Source organism: Oryctolagus cuniculus, chromosome 7 (assembly GCF_051225735.1).
Source record: "Oryctolagus cuniculus isolate XC-2025 breed Fujian yellow rabbit chromosome 7, ASM5122573v1, whole genome shotgun sequence".
Taxonomy (NCBI): Eukaryota; Metazoa; Chordata; class Mammalia; order Lagomorpha; family Leporidae; genus Oryctolagus; species Oryctolagus cuniculus.
In genome coordinates this window covers 33758304-33779830 of record NC_142873.1, presented here as the reverse complement: position 1 = coordinate 33779830, position 21527 = coordinate 33758304, and positions in this window count along the sequence as shown.

Sequence of the window (21527 nt, the reverse complement as noted above, 5' to 3'; positions counted from 1 at the left end):
GGCACCTCAGCACTTTCTAGGGTGAAAGGGGACATCCCAGCCAGCTACTGGAAAAGGAAGGAAGTCACATGGTGCAAATGTGGATCTCTCCCTAAGTGTAAGACAGATGCTCCTACCAACACAGTAAGAACAGCCTTGGGCAAAGATGGAGCTCAGCCAGACCTGCACAGATACCATTTAAACCCAAGGATGAATCCCAGGTCTGTCTGACTCCAGGAGCCATCCTCTCAACCATTCTACAGTGCCACACTCCCAGCCATACAGTGCAGCCTTTGGACCTTACAGTGGAAATAGCCACATACCTACTATCCTGGTCTCCATGCTCGACTGTGAGCTCTCTCAGGATCTAAGTCAGACACCTCTGTGATTCTCCTATGCACAGCACAGTGCTTCTGCTGGACTTCTCCATGCCGTGACTCAGTGTGCTAGAGAGAGCAGGTGTAGGCTTTCAAAAGACTTGCATTCAAACTCCAGCTCTGACATTTGCAAGCTACTTGACCCTAAATTGTTCAACCTATGCTTCTGTTTCCTTATCTGTATATGGAAAGGATAAGAGAATGCTCCAGAGTTTTTGTGACAGTTACTAGAGAGGGTGAGTGTGAAACACCCAACAGTCAGATCAACTTATCATTCCAATATCCTTTAGGTCACTTCCTAAATTCCCCACGAACAAGTGTATATTGCTTGTTGAAGGAAAATCACCTTGACTTTGCCCCATTTTCATGAGCAAACAGAATCCATGCCAGCATTCAGACCATGTCTGTGTGCCGAATGACAGCAGCTGTCACTGTGTGACTGAGGTGTTTCTATGCCTGGAATAGGCAGTGCTCTAATGGCTGGGAGGGGAGCCTTGCAGTTAGAATGGTGGGTCCTGATGTCAGAGTTAAAATCCATCCTTAACTCTGCCACTTATGTTGCCCTTGCTCCCCAAGCTTCAGTTTCCCAATATGATATATAGAGGGAATTATTGAGGTGTTTGTGTGCTAAATAAAACAGTGTATACAAAATACCAAGCACAGTCATAGGCATGTAGCAAGGGATCAATGACATAGCTGCTATCATTATCAATTTCATCGTCATTGAACAATAAGCTCCTCCAGGGCAGCATTTTATTTAAGTCCACAGCCCTACTACCTAGCAATTGGACATAGGTGTCCAAAGAATGTGATTCAAATTAAACTAAAGTGGATTGAAAACAGTCCTTGGCGGTCAGTGAAGTTCATGGGGCATCTGGCTCTTGGTTCTGGCCACCACTGACATGCCAATGCTTTTGGTGCAACCCCACCAGCTCCTGGCAAGGCTGCAGATTGTAGGCCCCCTGCATGAGCCCCGCACTCCTGTCAGGCCCTCTTTGACACCTATCCAGGGTACCCTAGGGGTGGGGGCTTGGAGATTAGAAGATGAGACACAAGGATAGAACACTTTAGGAATCCAAACGAGAGATCTATGAAGAGGTGAGGTCTGTTGGCTCCTGGGCCTAATTTCCATGCCAGGACAATTCAGTTGTTATGCAGTAAACATGTGGGTGGATTACTCAAAGGCCCCTGGACTGAAGGCCAAGGGAAGCAGGTTGGGAACCTGACAGAAACCTTTTGCAGTGCTGGGGTGTCCAAGCCCCACAGGCAGGCAGTGTTTCGGCAGAGGCAAAAGGTCAAGACAAACTCTAGGTTGAAACAGGTGCGAAGACCACTTCCACTCTCTCCCTAGCAGGACGCCAGCTTCCCATAGGTAATCCTGGAAGGAAGGGACCTCCACCTGCAACTCCACACACTGAGGACATTAATGCACAGGGATGCTCAAACGGACCCTGGTCACACATACGTCTACCCTGATATGCCTTGATATGCCTTGCTTACTCAAGTGCTAACTTATTTAACCACTACCATGTCGTATCCAGTTTCCATGCAGGATTTGAGTGACATAGAAATACTATCAATATTGAAATGAACTTTTAAAAAATTATAATTCTTTTCTGGAAACAGAAAGCAAATCATCTTACAAAACGTAACTTGTAGCTCATATTTGAGTTGTGAGAGAATATCAAGCTTATTCTGTGTTTACAAGGTAAAACAGAAAAAGAAAAGCCCTACAAAATCACTGATTGGATCAAACTGTATATCAGTTATATTTATAGATTTCATTGACTTTAGGAAAGCACCTATAATGAAAGAACAAAAATATAGAATTTATTTTTAAAAAATATTTATTTATTTACTTGAAAGAGTTACACAGAGACAGAAGAAGAGGCAGAGAGAGAGAGGTCTTCCATCTGCTGGTTCACTCCCCAGTTGGCCTCAACAGCCAGAGCTGCGCTGATCCAAAGCCAGGAGCCATGAGCTTCCTCAGGGTCTTCCCTTGCGGGTTCAGGGGTCCAAGGACTTGGGCCATCTTCTACTGCTTTCCCAGGCCATAGCAGAGAGCTGGATCAGAAGTGGAGCAGCCGGGTCTCGAACCAGTGCCCATATGGGATGCCAGCACTGCAGGCGGTGACTTTACTCGCTACGCCACAGCGCTGGCCCCTAGAATTTATTTTTTTTTAATATTTATTTATTTGAAAGGCAGAGTTACAGAAAGAGAGGGAGAGACACAGAGAGATGTCTTCCCTTCGCTGGTTCACTCCCCATAGCTGGAGCTAGGTGGATCTGAAGCTAGGAGCCATGAGCCTACTGTGGGTCTCCCACATGGGTGCAAGGGCCCTAGCACTTGGGGCATCCTCCACTGCCCTCCCAGGCTATCAGCAGGGAGCTGTATCGGAATTAATGTCCACATGGGATGCCAGCACCACAGAGGGAGGCTTAACCTACTACGCCACAGCACCAGCCCCAAATACAGAATTTTTGACAGTGGAGATCAAATGTGTGGCCCCATTAGCAGTATTTGAATATTTTTACCTTTATATATTGACTGCATCTTATCTCTTTTTAATTTTAGTGAACATGAAATTAATTACTAAAATAAAATTATAACATTGGGAGCAGAGAAAATGATAATGCAAAAGTGCTAAATGTAATAGTTAATAGTTATGTCTTTGGGGCAGGAACTATGGTGACATTGTTTGATCTAACATAATTATTTTTATAAAAAACAAGATTTTTTATTTGAAAGGCATAGTTGCAGAGAAAGAGGGAGGGACAGAGAGAAAGAGAGATCTTCCATCTGCTGGTTCACTCCCTGAATGGCCTCAACAGCTAAAGCCAGGAGCCTGGAACTCCATCCAGGTCTTCCAAGTAGGTCCAGGGGTTCAAGCACTAGGGCTATCTTCTGCTGCTTTCTCAGGCTCATTAGAAAGGAGCTGGATCAGAAGTGGAGCAGCCAGGACCCAAACTGATGCCCATATGGGATACTGGCATTGAAGGCAGCAGCTTAACCCACTGCACCACACCACCAGCCCCTAATATAGTTCTTAGTGTATACTTGGCACCTGGTATAGTGAATTCTGGAGTGAGCAAATGAACACTGCAATTGAGAGTCTGATCTCCTCTGAGCTTCCTGGTACAAAGGGCAAAAAGAGAAAAGCCTGTCTAGACATATTCTTTTGCACCAGTATTAGGATTATGATTGTGGATTTTTTTTACCCCTAATCCTGGTACCTCTAGATCCTGTACCCAAGTAAGTAAACAGTGAACTCTTTTCCAACCCACAAAATAAATATTTGCTGCACAAATCTGAGATTACTAAAAGGAAAGCTTTTTGATGCATCTAAAATATGATTCCATGCCATCGATAACGTATCCGCAACTCTTTAAGAACTTTGAAATTCAAGGGGGGACAATTTGTCAGGGAAGACATTCTAGGCAGATGGCATGGCCTGAGCAAAGCCACAGTGGGCAGAAAACCATGGCAGGTCTCGGGGGATCTTGGTGAACACGAGGAAGTGGGGTAATCCAGGAAGCTCGCATCAGGAGGCTTTAGAGTTTATGACCCTGCAGGCAGTAGAAAGTTTGTAAAAGTTTTGGATTGGAGGAGTGAAATCTTCAAGAGTATATTCTAAGATGACTAAGTCTTAGATGACCCATGTGACTGATGAACTCAAAGGAAAAAAGAAAAGGGAGGTGGAGTGGATGCATTTCTCTTACTCAAGTGTAAGCAAGAGAGGCGGGGCCTGGTCTACAGCAGAGCAGCAGAAGTGGAAGGGGAGGGCCTCAGGAACCAGCTCAGAAATGCTGTCAGCCACGTCCAGCGTCCAGCGGCTGATGAGCTGTGAGCGGAGGACCGAGCAAGGGGGAAAGGCATAGAGGATGCTGGGGCAACAGTAGGACAGGAAGTGAAGTGGGAAACGCTGGTGGAAGAGCAGTGGGACGGGGTGCAATGCAAAGTTTGGCGACTTTCCCAATGTTTGCACATTCATTATCTCACTGATTTCATATGCAAGTGGACTGAGATCCGCCCTCAGCGTCAACTGTAGCTGCTCTGGCCCCGTCAGAGCCGCCAAGTTTCAATGCCAAACTTCTGCCTGGAATCTTGCACCCCGGCACCAGGGCACCCACTTGCAGGTGCCCGGCCTGTTGCAGACAACTCTGAGCCCTCTCCAAGGGGGCTCAGCCACCCCATGCCGTTTCTGCAGCAACAGCAGCTAGAAACCGGGGAGTGAGAACACTCCGGTCTGCCATGCTTGCCAGGAACGGGGCTGGGTGTGCCCCAGAGTTCAGCCAGAGTCTCCCAGAACATCTGGGCAGGGTGGGGAGGAGTCTTCTGCCGCATCTCATCTTTCCTCCCGCTGGGCAGCGGGCTCTGGTTTCACCCCTGACTCACTCCCAGGCACAGGCCAGTAGTTTCGTCCCAGGCTGCAGCTTCTCCCCTGAGCCCTGGGCAGATGCGTTTCTCACCTCCTCGTGCAGCAGGGCCTTGGTGAGAGAGCTCAGCGTGAGCCTTCTTGGATGCTACCAGCGATTGCATAAAGAGAGGAGACACTGGCCCTGGTCAGAAAAGTCAGTTCCTGGATGGGACCCAGCACTCCACCAGCCCAGCCTCTCCCTTCGCAGATGCAAGGGCCCCCGCCTGGAGCTGCCACTGCCCCACACTCTGCTTTGCTAGCTTGCGCATCCTCCACAAGTACCTTCTGAGGCGTCAGGATTGAGCCCTGTATCCCAGGGAAAGTCTACGTTTCTCTGCACAAACTGCCCCCAAGCAACCTTTCTAACCTCATCTCCGCCACCCACACCTTTTCTCTATTCTCCCCTCTCACACGCAACTCCGGGCTCCATTGGTGACAGAGATGCCACCAGCCAACATTCTAGAATCATCTCTGGCTGGTGTACAGGTCATGTCCCCAGCCAGGTTCCCCCTCCCCTTTTCCTCTGCTCTCACTGACCCCTGAAGCCCGCAGGCAGGCATGAGCACTTCCCCAAGCTCCCTTTGAGGGCTGCGCCACCTTTGTCTGGAGGCATCACCAGCTTTCCTCCAGTGCCTGCCCCCTTCACCAGAGACTTGGGAGTTCTGTGTCTTCAGCACCTCACAGGGTCAGGCCCAGGTGACAGAGGAGGGAAGGGGGGGAGGAAGAGACAAGGCAGATGTTGACAGATTTCAAAAGCCAGAACGCACCAAGGGGTACAGCAAAGTCTCCTGCCTGCCCCTTCCTGCCCAGCTCTCCCCTCATATATAATAACCAGGTATTGGGCCACAGGCAGCCTTGCAGAATTCCTGTGTGCACATCCAAGAAAACACACAATGTAAACCATTTGCCTCCCACTGTGTAATCCACAATACCCTAAACAGACAGACAGACAGAGACAAAGAGCTCGCACCAGCTAGTTCACTCCCCAAATGCCCACAGTGGAACAGTAACCAAGGCTGGGCTGGGCCAAAGCCCAGAGCCAGAAACTCAATCCAGGTCTCCTGTGTAGGTGACAGGGACCCAACCACATGAGGCATCACGTGCACATTAGCAAGAAGCTGGAATCAGAAACAGATCCAGGACCTGAACCCAGGCACTCTGACATGGATGCAAGCATCCTAACTGGGTACCTAACCGCTAGGCCAAACACTCATCACAATGATATAAAGTTAAATGGAAACAAAGCTCTCTGTAAAGAGAGGGTAAAATCTGGAGCTGGAGTTTCTCCCACAGATAGCTCCTTAAACCTCAAAACCAGAGAGCTGATAGCCTTGACTGATACCACCCTTTGGGATCTTTGGAAGCAGATCCTGTGGCACCCATGCATCTACCTGGGAACTGGCAATGCAGTGTAGAAGCAGCATCAGTGATTTCAGCCCAGCCACCCTGGAAAGCAGGACTTAATCAGGTACAGCCCTGGGTGCAGCCCAGCCCACTGCCTGCTGTTGCACATCCTGTAAACTAAACCCATGGATTTCACAGCTGTAGATGGTTCTCTCTCTCTCTCTCTCTCTCTCTCTCTCTCTCTCTGTCTCTTTTTACAGGCAGAGTGGACAGTGAGAGAGAGAGAGACAGAGAGAAAGGTCTTCCTTTTGCCGTTGGTTCACCCTCCAATGGCCGCCGCGGCTGGTGCACTGCGGCCGGCGCACTGCGCTGATCCGAAGGCAGGAGCCAGGTGCTTATCCTGGTCTCCCATGCGGTGCTCAGATGGTTTTCAAAAAGTAAAAGGAGCATACTTCATGACACATGGAGCTGATAGGAAGCTTCAACATCAGCGTCTGTGATAAGCTTTATTGGAACACAGTTACCCGTGTAAGTTCCTGCCCATGGCTGCTCTCATATCAGGGCACTGTGGAATCGCTGGAACTGCATGACCGCGAGTCTAAGATATTTATTATCTGGCCCTTTACAGAAGAAATTTGCCAATCAGTGTTCTAGACCCAAGCCAGATGTTGAAATGAAATGGGGCGGCGCCACGGCTCAATAGGCTAATCCTCCGCCTTGCAGCGCCGGCACACTGGGTTCTAGTCCCAGTCGGGGTGCCAGATTCTGTCCCGGTTGCCCCTCTTCCAGGCCAGCTCTCTGCTGTGGCCAGGGAGTGCAGTGGAGGATGGCCCAAGTGCTTGGGCCCTGCACCCCACGGGAGACCAGGAGAAGCAGCTGGCTCCTGCCATCGGATCAGCGCGGTGCGCCAGCCACAGCGTGCCAGCCATGGCGGCCATTGGAGGGTGAGCCAACGGCAAAGGATGACCTTTCTCTCTCTCTCACTGTCCACTCTGCCTGTCAAAAAAAATAAATAAAAAAGAAAGAAATGAAATGGATTATTCTTTCAGCTTTAGGTATCTATACCCTTCCAGCTAGGATCTCAGTGTTGAGACTTTTATGCCTTTAGAAGAAAGGCATCGAGGGTCCAGCTGGCCTTTTTCAGCTGGTCAGCTCTGGAGTTCAAGATGTTCAAGATACGCAGGTGAAATTGGGCCAGGCCGTCCACCCAGCCTGCATGCTGTGGGTCACATCGCCCTCCTGCAGAACCACAGGTGTCCACCAGAGGGCAGAAGCTCCCCCGGTTTGCAGTGCTCTGGCGGCCTTTCCAGCTTTGGAGGCTGGCCCAGCCGACGTCTCCGCTTTGCTATCTTCCACAGAGGTTTCTCTAGCTTGATGGCCAAGAATGGGGCCATGTTTCTCTGCAGGAACCCACATAGGCCTTTTGGCTCCAGGCAGCCAGCCTGACATCTTGATGGCTTATCATCAAATCTGTTATTCTTGAAATGTCAGTAATAAAAAAAGGAAAAGAAAAAATATACTGATGGAATCTTTCTCATTTCTCACTCATTCCTGAGCCTCCTACTATTGCAGGCAAGCACAGTGTCCCAGATTTTAAGCCTCAAACCCACCCTTCCCCGCAGTTCTGGGATGGGACTCTGCTGGGCTGGTGGTGACTCGCTGGCTGGCTGTGCCAAGAGGGAGGAGGAAGAAGAGAATGGCCTCTTCCTAGGTGCTGGCTTCTCTGAGCCGCCCTCCTTCCTTCCACCTGCTGCTCTGAGTGACACCCAGCAGCAGCAATTCCTCCCGTCCGCCCCGAGTCCAGGCTGCGGCTTCCCCAGCACTCACTTTGTCGTGCCCACCACACAGACACACTTGTGCTTGTGCCACCCTGAGAGTCTGGGCCTCAGGTCCAGCAGGCCTCTCCTCCAAGGTGCTAGCCTGTGCAATTCCAGCCTTCTCCCTGTGTCCCCAACCCTCAGGTACAGGGTTATAAGATCTCCCACACTTGCTGCATTTGTGATAACCTAGCGTTCTCCTCCTGCCTTTTCCCTGCCTGTTTAGCTGTGTAATACCTCGTGAGCTCGTCTTCCTACCAAATTCCCTCTGTTCAAGTAACTGGGGTAGCTTCTGCTTCCTACGTTTCTGAGGTGCAAATTCCACTGCGACCGGGGGACGCATCCCCCTGGAGCCCACCAGAACCGTGAACTCCACAGACGCCCACTGGGCATCTGCACACGAAAGACTCTGGGCTGGAAGCTGAGAAGCAGGCATGACTGATCCTCTCCAGTCTTGTGCTTTGGGGACCCTCCCCCTCTGACCTCTGACCCTGGCTCCCTCTGCCCAGTCCAGCAGGCTGCCTCACTGGGGGTGGTGAAGAACCCAGATCAGCAGGTGTCTCCTCTCCAAGACTGGTTCTTCCTTGTTCCTCTTGCCCGTTCTCACCCAGCCCACCCAACCCCATCATCCACACAGCAGAACTCAGGAAGACACAAGCACCCAGTGCCCCCCCCAGTGCCTGATGAGAGAGAGAAGAGAGTCAAACTCCCACATATCTTTTTGAAATTGTCTCTACCTCTCAAGCATGGCTCCTTCTAGGCAGCCCCATCCCTGTTGTGCACAAGGGAAATGGGCACGCAACTTCTCTTCTTCCCAGCTTCACCTGGTGGCAGGTCTGGGCCAGCATGGATCAAGAGCTGGAAGAGAAGGCTGGCAGGGACCAAGGAGGGTAGGGGAGAGGGCAGGGCTCTGCTAAAAGCCAAGGTGGACCCTGCAGAGGGCAACTCCAGTGCAGCCAGCACCCCATCTTCAGGGGCCATTGAAAATGGTGTCATCCAGGTTCAGCACGCAGAAAGCAGAATCTTCTCAGCTGTCATCTCTGGGAAGCACAAATTATTCTTTGGATTCCTTTTCTTGAACTCGCTGCCCCTCCTTTCCCAGAATGCTGCCCACCAGGGTAACAGCAACCCGGAGACATTGCTGTGAACTTGAGCGCCCCCTGGTGGCAGATGGCTGCAAGGGCACGAGGGCCATCTTCCCTGGCCTCGGTGGGCACCACAGCTTGGGAGGCGAAAGTTCCCCTTCCCAAACCTCTCTGTCCCTCTTCTTTCTGGTTCTCCTCTACAGTTATTTCTCCAGTTGGCCTCTACCTTGCTTGATGCCATGTAGGTCTCCTTTCGGTGTTTAGGCTGCCAAAACTGGGCTCCTTGAGCCGCCCTGGGCACAGCTCTTGGGTCGCTAAGGGGACTGATTGCATTTCTTGGAGGAGTAGAGGGGCGGGGATGGGGAAGGGATTCTCTCTCAACTCACACACGCTGGTTTTAGAGGCCTGGAAGAAGAGAACACAGCATCCGGAATCCAGCACAGAAACTACGCTGAGCAAACCACTCCAGCCACCCTCAGACTGTGAAAACCCTGGGCCAGAACAGCTGGCTGCTCAGCCACTCTGCCCTCTTCTGGGAGCTGTGGGCCAGGGCTCTGAACAGGCGTGTGCATGGGTTGTCACAGCCCATCCCTAGCCGACTCAGGAATTGATCCCCTTTTTCACTGATTTCCAAAGGAATAGCAAGAGTTATAATTCCTTGCTTCTGTCTGTTTCGCAAGAAAGGATGAAGTAGTAATAGTTCCCAAGCAGTCCTCTTCACTCTGGCTGTCCCCGCACAGGGCACAGGTTCTGGGGAAGCCAGATCAAGGTCTAGGGGAGACTGTCTGGGCTTCAAGAGCAGGACCTACAGTGGGTGTTGATCTTGTTCTGGTGTCGATGAACAAGGAGTTGTCGTGGAACTCTGGCTGTCACACAAACGCCTCCCCCTGAGACTGTCCTATTTCCGGGATGGCAAATACGAGGCCTTCCTGCCAACCCAGCCCTGCTTTCCCACGGAAGACAGAGCTAACTGCTGGCAGCTGTGAGCTGAGATGCACATCAGACCCCTGCTCCGTAGTACACATCCAACACCCTCTCTAAATCCATTGCACCAGACAAACAAGACGACACCTTCTCACGGGGCTTGGCCTGTGTTTGAAACCAGGATCTTCAAAACCTAAATATGCGATGTATTGCCACCAGAACATCCAGTATTCCAGATCTGAGCCCCACATCTGCTCTTTGATGTCTGGTAAACCTTTCAAATCCCTTTCCCTCTCCCCTTAAGATGTGGCACTCATCATTTCTCCAAATATGCTCTTTCTTTAAAAAGATTTATTTATTTATTTGAAAAGCAGTTACACACACAAAGAGAGAGAGAGAGGTCTTCCATCACTGGTTCACTCCCCAATTCGCTGCAATGGCTGGAGTGCGCCAATCTGAAGCCAGGAGCCCGGAGCTTCTTCCAGGTCTCAAATGTGGGTGCAGAGACCCAAGGACATGGGCCATCTTCTACTGCTTTCCCAGGTCATAGCAGAGAGCTGGATTGGAAGTGGAGCAGCTGGGACTCAAACCGGCGCCCATATGGGATGCTGGCACTGCAGGCGGCAGCTCTACCCACTACACCACAGCGCCAGCCCCTCCAATATTCTCTTGTATGTGATCCCACCCCCAGGGTCTTTTTCATTGGCTTCCCCTTCCAATCTGTCCCACTCCTCCCCTGGCCTTGTGCTCTCAATTCTTTAGGTCTTGTTCCATTATTGTCCCATCAGAGGAGGTATTCCTGGACTTCTGTAGATCAACCCGCATGCACACTCAACTCCATCTTTATTCTGTGATTTCTCACCCAGTGTTTCCTTCACGGCATTCATCATCATCCATTTCCATATTCAGGAGCCAGTGCTGTGGTTAAGCCTCTGCAGGTTAAGCCTCTGCCCACAGCACTGGCTGGCATTCCATAAGGGCACCAGTTGGAGTCCCGGCTGCTCCATTTCCAATCCAGCTCCCTGCTAATGTGCCTGGGAAAGCAGTAGAAGATGGCCCAAGTGCTTGGGCCCCTGCACCCACATTTGAGACCTGGAAGAAGCTCCTGTCTCCCAGCCTCAGATGGGCCCAGCTCCAGCCATTGGGGAGTTTCTCCCTCCCTCTCTGTAGCTCTGCCTTTCAAATAAAATAAAAATACATCTTTACAACAATGATTTAAAAAGTCTGTATTTAAGCCGGCGCCGTGGCTCACTAGGCTAATCCTCCACCTTGCGGCGCCGGCACACCGGGTTCTAGTCCCGGTTGGGGCGCCGGATTCTGTCCCGGTTGCCCCTCTTCCAGGCCAGCTCTCTGCTATGGCCAGGGAGTGCAGTGGAGGATGGCCCAGGTGCTTGGGCCCTGCACCCCATGGGAGACCAGGAAAAGCACCTGGCTCCTGGCTCCTGCCAGGATCAGCGCGGTGCGCCGGCTGCAGCGGCGGCCATTGGAGGGTGAACCAGCGGCAAAAAGGAAGACCTTTCTCTCTCTGTCTCTCTCTCACTGTCCACTCTGCCTGTCAAAAAAAAAAAAAAAAAAAAAAAAAAAAAAAAGTCTGTATTCAGCTGTTGAAGAGCTGACTGTCTGTTTGCCCTGCTTGAAGACAGCGTCCAAGATAGCTGGTTGCTGTTGCCATGGTACTCATCATAGGCTGTCGATAGACACGCTCTGTAAGTAACAATGAACACAATCAACCAACAAACACATCTGTGAATGGACAGATGAACCAAAGGGAAACGTTTGCCTCACTCCGCTCTCTGCGTGGAGTGACTGCAACAAACACGAGAAGCAAAGTGGACAACTTCCAAATGAGGTCTGCCCACATGGCATGGCCGGTGACTGCACAGTTCTCACTGGGCTCATTGTAATAACTCAGCTGCAAATACAAACATTCCCATTCTTCTTACTGATGTAAACAAAGACAGACAGCATTTACAAACCTACAAAACAGGCACCCTCAACACGCATAACAATTCCACACTCTCTCACATGAATGGGAAATGAGGCCACGGCGGATGATGAGGGAGACAGACTGTTAAATTTGTTAATGGAATACGCTTTTATTACTTTCAAATTCAGGGACACCCTCCTTGTTCAGCACTTAGACACTCAGTATCGAAATGCAATTTAATTCAATTCTTCTGCCAAGAAAAGCCACAAACCCAGAAGTAATCAAAGAATCCTTCAGCCATCAGCAGCAATGAAAATAGCAAAAAGCAGGAAATTTGCTGAGATCCAGTTATTTCGCTAACCAGAAAAAAAAATCTGCGCTTCTCATCGACTGTCGATGCCTATAAAAATCAAACTGCAGCATCCAAGTCAACAACAGGAAATAAATATAACAACAACAATGACTAACAGTAACCACAGCATGAACAATGGATATTTATTGAACACGTACTACATGGTAAGCCCTACTCCCATTGCTTTACATGTATTCCTTATATGAGGGTACTTCAAAAGTTCACAGAAAATGCAATTAAAAGAAATTTATTTTCATGCAAAAAATGCAAAATTTATGCACACTTGGGGATCTCCAAAAAGTTCATGAAAATGCATATTATGAAAAATCCATTCATGGCTTTCCAATCTTTCTGCACCAAAATCAACTTTTTTTTTTAAGAGATTTATTTTATTGATTTGAAAGGCAGAGTGTTAGACAGAAGGAGAGAGACAGTGAAAAAAAAAAAAAAACTTCCAACTACTGGTTCATTCCCCAAGTGGGCCAGGCCAAAGCCAGGAGCCTGGAACTCCATCCAAGTCTCTCATGTGGGCAACAGAGGCCCAAGAACTTAGACCATTTTCAGCTGCTTTCCCAAGTGTATTGACAGGAAGCTGGATAAGAAGCAGAGCAGCCAGGACTCAAACTGGTGTCACGAGCTGCAGCTTAACTCTCTGCACCACAACACCAGGCTCGGCTTTAAATTTTCAGTTGTTAGAAGTAGCACCTTTATTTCATGCAAAGGATACTTTTAAATGCCCTAAATGCCTTTATCAGGTGCTTTTAGCAACACCCCCACCCCACCTCAAAATTTTGTTCTCACTATTCACCTGCATTTTCTTGCTTTCTTGCTTTCTTTTTTATGAAGGTGGATTTCAAATCCAAAGATTTCTGGACTGGCACTATGGCTTAGTAGGCTAAGCCTCCACCTGCAGAACCAGCAACCCATATGGGCCTGAATTCATGTCCTGGCTGCTTCTCTTTGATCCAGCTCTCTGCTTGAGGCCTGGGAAAGCAGTGGAAGATGGCCCAAGTGCTTGGGCCCCTGCACCTGTGTGGGAGACCCGGAAGAAGCTCCTGGCTCCTGGCTTCGGTTTGGCCCAGCTCCAGCTGGAACGGCCAGTTGAGGAGTGAACCAGCAGATGGAAGACCTCTCTCTCTGTGTAACTCTGCATTTCAAATAAATAAATAAAATCTTAAAAAAAAATCCTAGGCCATCCATAGGAAGTGTACATATAAATATATATTTCATCTACTTAAGAAAGTTGGAGCATTTCCTGTGATCAGCAGTTGTGAATGCAGCAGGCCCTGTGCACACTTGCTTCTGCACTGACCCATCAGATCTGGGCCATGTGCAAGCAGGAGCCATGTGCAAACCTGACTTTCTTCACTGCTCTGGGCTCAGGAGTGGCAGGGCAGGGCTGGTCTTTTGGAAAGTTCTGGACAAGCCAAGGGGACCTTTTCCACCTCTACTCAAAGAGGTCCTCACAGGAAGTTGGCACTGGCTAAACCATCAGAGCTATAACATAGGGTGGGTTTTTCCCATCCATTTACTGTTCCATGAGCATGGACGCTGAAAACCTGCCTGCACTCGGCCAGGCAATGGAAGCCCAACAGTGCTCCTGGGTAGCCCTGGTTCTTTCCAAGTTGCACACACGGAGCAGGATGGGATGTACTGGCAACAATTTCAGGGAAATGTCCCAAACACCCCCTAAAAGAACCTTCTCAGCTCTTGCATCTGGCCCTGGAATGGTGAACATTCTTGCCTGAGGCTGATTTTTGTTCTGCCAGGTCTCACAGAGTAACTTGTAAGGCTGCTCCAAGTCATTATTTCCATCGACAAATCGGTCTCAGTTCTTCCTCTGATTAATAGTGTGGCCCCCAGCAACACACATAAGCCAAGCCTCTCACTCACACCCACAAGTCTCGGCAGAGCTTCAACCCTGGACCAGACCGCACCTAAAACCTATCCATGTAGTCCCAGAGGACACATTTCTGTGGCAAGAACTGGTCTCCAAGGGTGCAGGACCAGTCCCACCCACCCCACCCAACCCTGCCAATCACAGGCCAGGATTCCCCATTCGCCTGCCCACTGTTTTGGTCCCCTGGGGAGCTCAATCCCAGCTGTGGATGTTCAAAGTCATGGTCAAGCCCCTACGTGTGGGAGCTGAGGTTCTCCCCAGGTTTGTGTGCCCTGCTGCAGTGCCATTTCCCATAAGGGACAGAATCCAGGTGTCCCTGCCCTTTCCTGATTTTCCTTGGCCCATGGCCTAAGGAGAGGCAGGAAAACCTCACTCTCTGGAGAGCTGCTGCCTCTGCAGTGGATGCCCAAATTATCCCCACCTCCAGATGAAGTGTCGTGCTCAGCCTGTGTTTGGCAATGGCGGTCACGCACTTTCCCTTCATTCCTGCACTTTTGCATATTACAGAGATCGGACAAAGTTACCAGTGGTTACTTTCCGTGGTACAACTTACGGTTACACGTCGCCGCTTCCCCTCCCTCTGAGAGAGGCTCAAAGGCCAGAATTCTTTTCCCAACTATTTGCTTCTCCATGAACACAACGTTTTCATGGACGGGCGTTAGCATTAAAAAGAAAAATACAGATTTTTAGGTTTGATAAGAACTGATTCCCTGTGCATTTTAAAGCTTAGACACATCTTAAGGGTTCATTCCAAGTATGTGCTATTTAAAAGGTGATACTTCTATTTAGCAAACTGCTGGACTTACTCTGAAGAGTCATGGTCAGCTCGGTGCATTTTGTTTTTTTGTTTTGTTTTTTGTTTTGTGTGTGTGTGTTTGTGTGTGTGTGTGTGTTTGGTGATAATTCTGGCACACAGGGTCTGCAGTTAAGATATAGAGTTCTGCATTTTTAATTTTTTTAAGATTTATTTTATTTATTTGAAAGGCAGAGTTACAGAAAGAGAGAAGGGGGGAGACACAAAAAGAGATCTTCCATTCACTGTTTCATTCTCCAAATGGCCACAATGGCCAGGGCTGGGCCAGGTCAGGCAGCAGCCAGGAGCGTCTTCCAGGTCTCCCATGTGGGTGCAGAAGCCCAAGCACTTGGAACATCTTCTGAAGCTGCTTATCCCAGATGCATTCCCAGGGAGCAGGATCAGAAGTGGAGCGACCAGGACTAGAACTGGTGCCCATGTGGGATGCCAGCACCACAGAAAACGGTTTTACCTGCTATACCACAGTGCCGGCCCCGTCTATGGCATGTCTATCTGACCTCACACTCATTCACCTGAACAGGAGGGACAGCACCACCTCCCCTCTTTGCTGGCCACCAGTCCCCAGCAGGGCCAAAGCTCCCTTCGGGGAATGTTACACTTGCCGCTTCCCCGCCCTCTGAGAGAGGCCCAAAGGCCAGAAACAGTAGCTTTGCTTTTGCAGGTGAGAAAACCCAGCTACTAGGAGTGAACTCCCAGTGGATTTCCCAGTTACCATGAAATACTGACAGCAGGTTTCCTGTTCTGTCTTTCACGACTGGTCCCCTGGGTTGTAGTCACCTGATAGCTTTCCCAAACTCTCCCTAGAGCCCCTGTGGGGGACTTCCATCAGCCATACTGGAGACAAACTGAAAACATGTTTTATAGATTCTCACAGGTTAAGTACCTACCAAAATGAAGCTGCCCCCATGGATCACAAGACTAAGCCCACAACCATCACGACTTTGTTTCCTTTTGGGATGGCTGCACTGGCAGCATCCTCAGGTTGGCAGGACTGAAGTGAGGTTGCAGTTCATGTAGAAGCCCACCTGTGTGCAGAAGGGAGCGAAGGAAAGAGAGCCGACCTCAGGGGTGAAGCATCCTCCCAGCCCATCCACCTGGGACCATGAGGACCACCACACTGTGCCCACTGCAACCGGGATCACCAGCCCATCCAGTAATCCAATGGTCCCCCTGCTCTTTCTGTGGTCCCTCATGGTGCTTCCAAATGGGCTTAAAGTTGCTTAGCTCCAGCCTGGCTCTGAAGCAGGTCAAGGAAGCTGCATTTCAGGATAGACACATGGGTACCTCCAGGTAGACACAGATGATGTGGCAACAGGGCAACATGGCTAAGCCACAGCGCCTCACCAGGTGCGCTTTCTGATTACACCAGTGATTTTCCTTGTGTTCTCTATGTCTAAACTGAACTAAGTTTTATAAGCCTTCTAGGCAAGGGTTTCTAATTTTCAGAGTTTTTGTTTGTTGTGATGCTTTGGTGGGGGGGGCACATGCTTTCTATGTTATTGATGCTTAAGCATTTTATTTTTTGTAGGCCCATAATACTGTACAAATAATTGATGGAAAATACCCTCATCAAACATTTTAAGACCCAAGATGGGGCCAGCGCTGTGGTATAGCAGGAAAACCCTCTGCCTTCAGTGCCGGCAAACACAACACTTAAGACCCTGACAACCAATGCTCCTGTTTTTGAGGTCGACAGCAAAGCAGTAAGTAGAATGGGTTGTATCGCTCACTGTATTACGGATGAGGAGACTGAGGCTTGGCTAAATGGGCGATCTAGCCTGGCGGGCTGAGCCGCAGCTGCCTCCGGTCAGCCCCCAGTGGCCGGCGTGCAGCGGGCAGGGTGCCGGGGGCGCGGCCGAGAGGAGCCCCCGCCCGCGGAGAGCAGGCGCGGCGGGGCCCCGGGCGCTCCTCCTCCGAGCGCGCCCAGTGCCCCGCCTCGCTGCGCGGCGTTGGACGGTCTGCTCCGGGCCGCCAAGGCGCTCTCCCTTGCCAAACCGCAGGGAGGGACGGGGCCCGAGCAGGGAGGGGGCTGGGCACTGTTTGTTGTTGCTTTTTTTCTGAATTAAAAGAAAACCGGGGAGTAGAGCATGGAAGAGAGCAAAGTTCAAGGGGGAATCTGGCGAGCGGCCCTGGGCAGACCCCTGGGCCCCGGCCAGCCCTCTCTTGGAAGGGGCAGGGCTGCCGAGCGCGCGATGAGAGCTCGGTGCGTATTCACGGCGGATGATAGATGACCGGCCTGGACGCCTTCCACGCCGCAAATTTGTTCCTCTGCACACCCAGGCAACCGAGCAGCCGAAGGAGGTGGGGGCGCTGCTGCGACTCCAGCTCTCCTCGCCCGCCGTCCCGGGCGCCTGCGCCACCCCCGGCCCCATTGTCTTGGGGGGATTTACTCCCAGCTCCCTGGGGCGCGCGCGGCCCCTTCCCCTGCATGCGCGCACTCGCAGCCTCCCCGGGGCGGGCGTGAGCGCAGGCAGATAGCTAGGGCAGCCTCCCCGCTTCCTGCCTTCGGCCCCTTCCCCGCCCCCCGCGCTCCCTGACCCAACCATCCCACGGCCCGGCTGCCAGAATCGGGTTTCCGTTCCGTGGTTTTGATCATGGAACATCCCCTCTTGGAAGACCCGAGTGCGTCCCAGTGGCCCCATCCGTCAAATCCGGATTTCTGACGGTGAGCGCGAAGGGCGTCCCCACGGCCCCCCATCTTGCCTGCCCAGCCTCGATGACCTGCTCTCCAAACCCTTCCAAGACAACACTTCTGCTCAGACGGTGCCAAACTTCTCGCCTCTCCCTCTCCGTCCCCACCGCGTAGTCATTCGACAAATATTTATTGAGCTTCTATAACGTGCCAGGCCCTGAGCCATGGGCTACGACGAACACAACAACTAAGGAGAAACAGCGACCCTTCCCTTGCAGACTCCACAGCCAGGCTGGAAAGTGCTACGCAAGATTAGAGGGCAATGTCTTGCTTCTTCTATGTGCCACTGAAAACGTAGCTGATATTTAAGCCCAAGCACAATTACCTAAAACAAACTGGTAAACAGCCCATGTACAGATGAAAGATGGAAAAATCAGCCCAGCTGTTTCCTTATTTTTACTTTTTAGGTCATTTCCAAAATTCATGACCAGGGATTAATTTTTATAAAATCAAGCAAGCTCTTTTATGGTATCTCTTATCTTTTTTTTTCCTGCTTAAACAAACAATAGCATTTCTTCTAAGAAAATTTAAAATCTACACAATGCATTCATAAGAAATTTTAAAAATCCACAATCCCAACATTAATACATACACCTATGAGCACTTCCCTAGTACCTAACCACTATCATATTTTTTTTCATAAAATCAGGTTCATGTTTCTGTATATTCAATCATAACCTATCTTCCCACAACAATTACATTGTAAATAATTTTCCATAGCACAGAGTGTTCTAAATATCATTTTTCATATCTTCATAATATTCAGTACACATGAGCCTTCACTGGTTTACTCAGTCCCTATGCATAAATCATTTTACATATTCATAAAAAGGAAGAAAGCTGTAGAGCTTGGAGATGAAATTTTCAAATCCCTGAGACCTGGTTTCAAATCGTGGCATTACCACTTACTGGCAAGAACTTCAGGCAAATTTACTAAATATTTCTAGGTCTCATTTCTCTCAAGTATAAATAAAGTGATATCAGCATTTTCCTTATAGGAATATTTTGAGAACAAAATGAAATAATATCCATCAATTGCTTTGGCCATGCCTGGCGCTTGGGGTTAAACTAACAGCAATCATTAACCCTGTTATTTCCTGAGGATTCATTCCTAGACATAGAACTTTGGAGGGCAAGGGTTTGACCCTTTTGAAGTGTTTCTGAAGTGTACTGCCAACTTGTACTAGAAAAAGAGTGTATAAATTTTATTTAAAAGGAAGAGACAGAGAGAAGTCATTAAAAATCCAACTTGTGTTGAGTCTGGTGTGCCCAGTGCTATAATGGCTGTGTCAGTAAGGTAGGCATGGACAACATTTGCCTACTCTCTAATTGTGTCCTGTGACAGTTTCCCAGCTCTCTTTCCACCAGGGCCGGTGCCTCCCTCTCCAGGGCACCTGTCTTTAAGACCTTTTTCTAATGAGCACATCAGGTGCTTCTTCACGTTACATCACTTGAGACTTCCACGTTTTTTTTGTTTTGTTTTGTTTTGTTTTGACAGGCAGAGTAGACAGTGAGAGAGAGAGAGAGAGAGAAAGGTCTTCCTTTGCCATTGGTTCACCCTCCAATGGTTGCCGCAGCCAGTGTGCTGCGGCCGGTGCACCGTGCTGATCCGATGGCAGGGGCCAGGTACTTCTCCTGGTCTCCCATGGGGTGCAGGGCCCAAGCACTTGGGCCATCCTCCACTGCACTCCCTGGCCACAGCAGAGAGCTGGCCTGGAAGAGGGGCAACCGGGACAGAATCTGGCGCCCCGACTGGGACTAGAACCCGGTGTGCCGGCGCCGCAAGGCGGAGGATTAGCCTAGTGAGCTGGCCGAGACTTCTACGTTCTGCAGCGGGTGCTCACTGCAGCACCCTCACCAGACGGCAGAAGTGTGAAGTTCGAGCTTAAGTCATGAGAATGAAATTGCTTTAGATCCTTTAGTGACTCTGTTTTGACTGTTTGAGAATAGAATAAATTTGTCCCCTAATCAAACATATCCAGGAAGACCCGGGACATGGAAAAGCTTCCCTACTGAGAGATGCCACTATATAGTTGAGAAAATCTGGACTTGGGGAGGGAAAGTGTTCTCCCCAAGGCCATACATCAAATTCGGGGGCCTTGTTTCTGTTTCTCCATGTTCCTCCTATCTCATCGGGCCTCCTGCCCCCGGTTTGCATGTTTTATTGCTCCGTCTAAGCCCTGTGTTATCCTCCACACTATCTCAACTTGAAAAATCTTGCCCTGACTCTTGCCTTCCAGCAGCCCACTGCCCTGCTATCAGCGGAGATCATTCCTGCATCCAGACTCCGCACTCCCACCCACCGCCCTTCCTTGAACCGGGGAGATAACAGAAGCAGCACCCACTCGGCATTCCTGCACATCCCGCACATGAAAGCAGTTGCGAAGCATGCGGAATCCTCCCCGATTTATTTCTTTTTACCTTGCATCCCTTCCACTTTGATGTCAGTAGACTATTTGAAGGAAAAGGCTCTAACGTGACCTGGTACCCTGGAATGCCAAGAAAAACAATTACCAGGGTGAAGGAGTGCGGTGAACAGATGGTGGGCGCAGACAAGCTGGGCAAAACGTTTGCTTCTGAACTTCTAGTCTACCTCTGGGTGGACCAACAGGTCCTTCTGCTGGAGTCTGCTCAGAGCTGCCCACTTGTGGAAACTTGGTGTCCTGCAATCCTGTCTTTCCCTCAGATCCTTCAGGGTCCTAGCAGGGCTCCTTAGGAGTCCCAGAAGCTTCCTAGGAGTTGACATGAGTTTAAAAACACTTGGACCTATGGGCATGGGTGGTGGAGTGGGGGTGGTGGTGGAAGTGAGTGCAGAGGGAAGGAGGATCATTTCTCCTCCCAGGCCAGCTCCAGGGGACTCTAAAGTGCCTCAGCGCCACCCACCCCCCACCCCTTCCCGCCACCCACCCCAGGGCCTATGGTGACAGCATTTCTTCAGCTGTGGTGATTACAGGCACCATGTTCCTGTGTACAGCACAGTGCTGCTATGAGTGATGACAGCCAACATGGGCTTTGAGAAGGGCTAGAGTGTGGTGCATCTGAAGGTTAAGCCTGCCTGCCATCTCCAACAAGACCAGTCTTGCTCACTGTTGCCTTCTGGGCTACTTCACAAACAGAGCTACTCCTGCCTCAGTGCCTCTACATGTGCCATGGCCCTGTCTCTACCACATGCTGAACTTAGCGTCCTGGCTATGGTCCAACCAAACTGCACAAAGCACAATGGGGCTACAACCTGCCCCACCTGTGGGCATTCACACACACACATACACACACATCTTCTTGTAATTGGGTCTGCTATAACTCTTAGCATCACTGTCTCCTTCTCTTCATTCATATCTCTGACTGTTCCTTGGAAAAGTCTTTTCTGGCTACCCTGTCTAAAATAGCAGTCTTCCCCACCTCCCAGCCCAAGGCCTTACCTTACACCATTTTCTTCATCAAACATTCTATCTAAAGGAGAATTCTTTGTGTGTTTTTCTGTTCCTCCTTCTGACTATAAACTTCAAGAGAGCAAGATTCATTGCTGAACCCCAAAGACTAGAGCAGACCCTAACTTGTAGTTGGGACAAAATCTAACATGTATGAATAATCAGTCACTGAAGGAGCTTCCAAGTCTGTTTTTGATTGATAATGCAGAATTCTATCTATGCTGGGAAAGCTTCGGTGGCTGAATCTTGCTTTACCCCACTGGTCTCTCTGATTCTGGTTTTGTGCGTCACAGTTTCGGTGGATCGGAGCATCTTCTCCAGTACTGAGACATCCCCTAAGGCCAGGCTCCCCCAGTGAGAATGGTGCAGATGCTTCTGCAGGAGGCTGGCTGACAGAGGAGCTCTTGGTACCTGAGTTCTCAGGATGGACACTTACACCCCCAAGTCAAAAACAAGGATTGAAGAGTGAT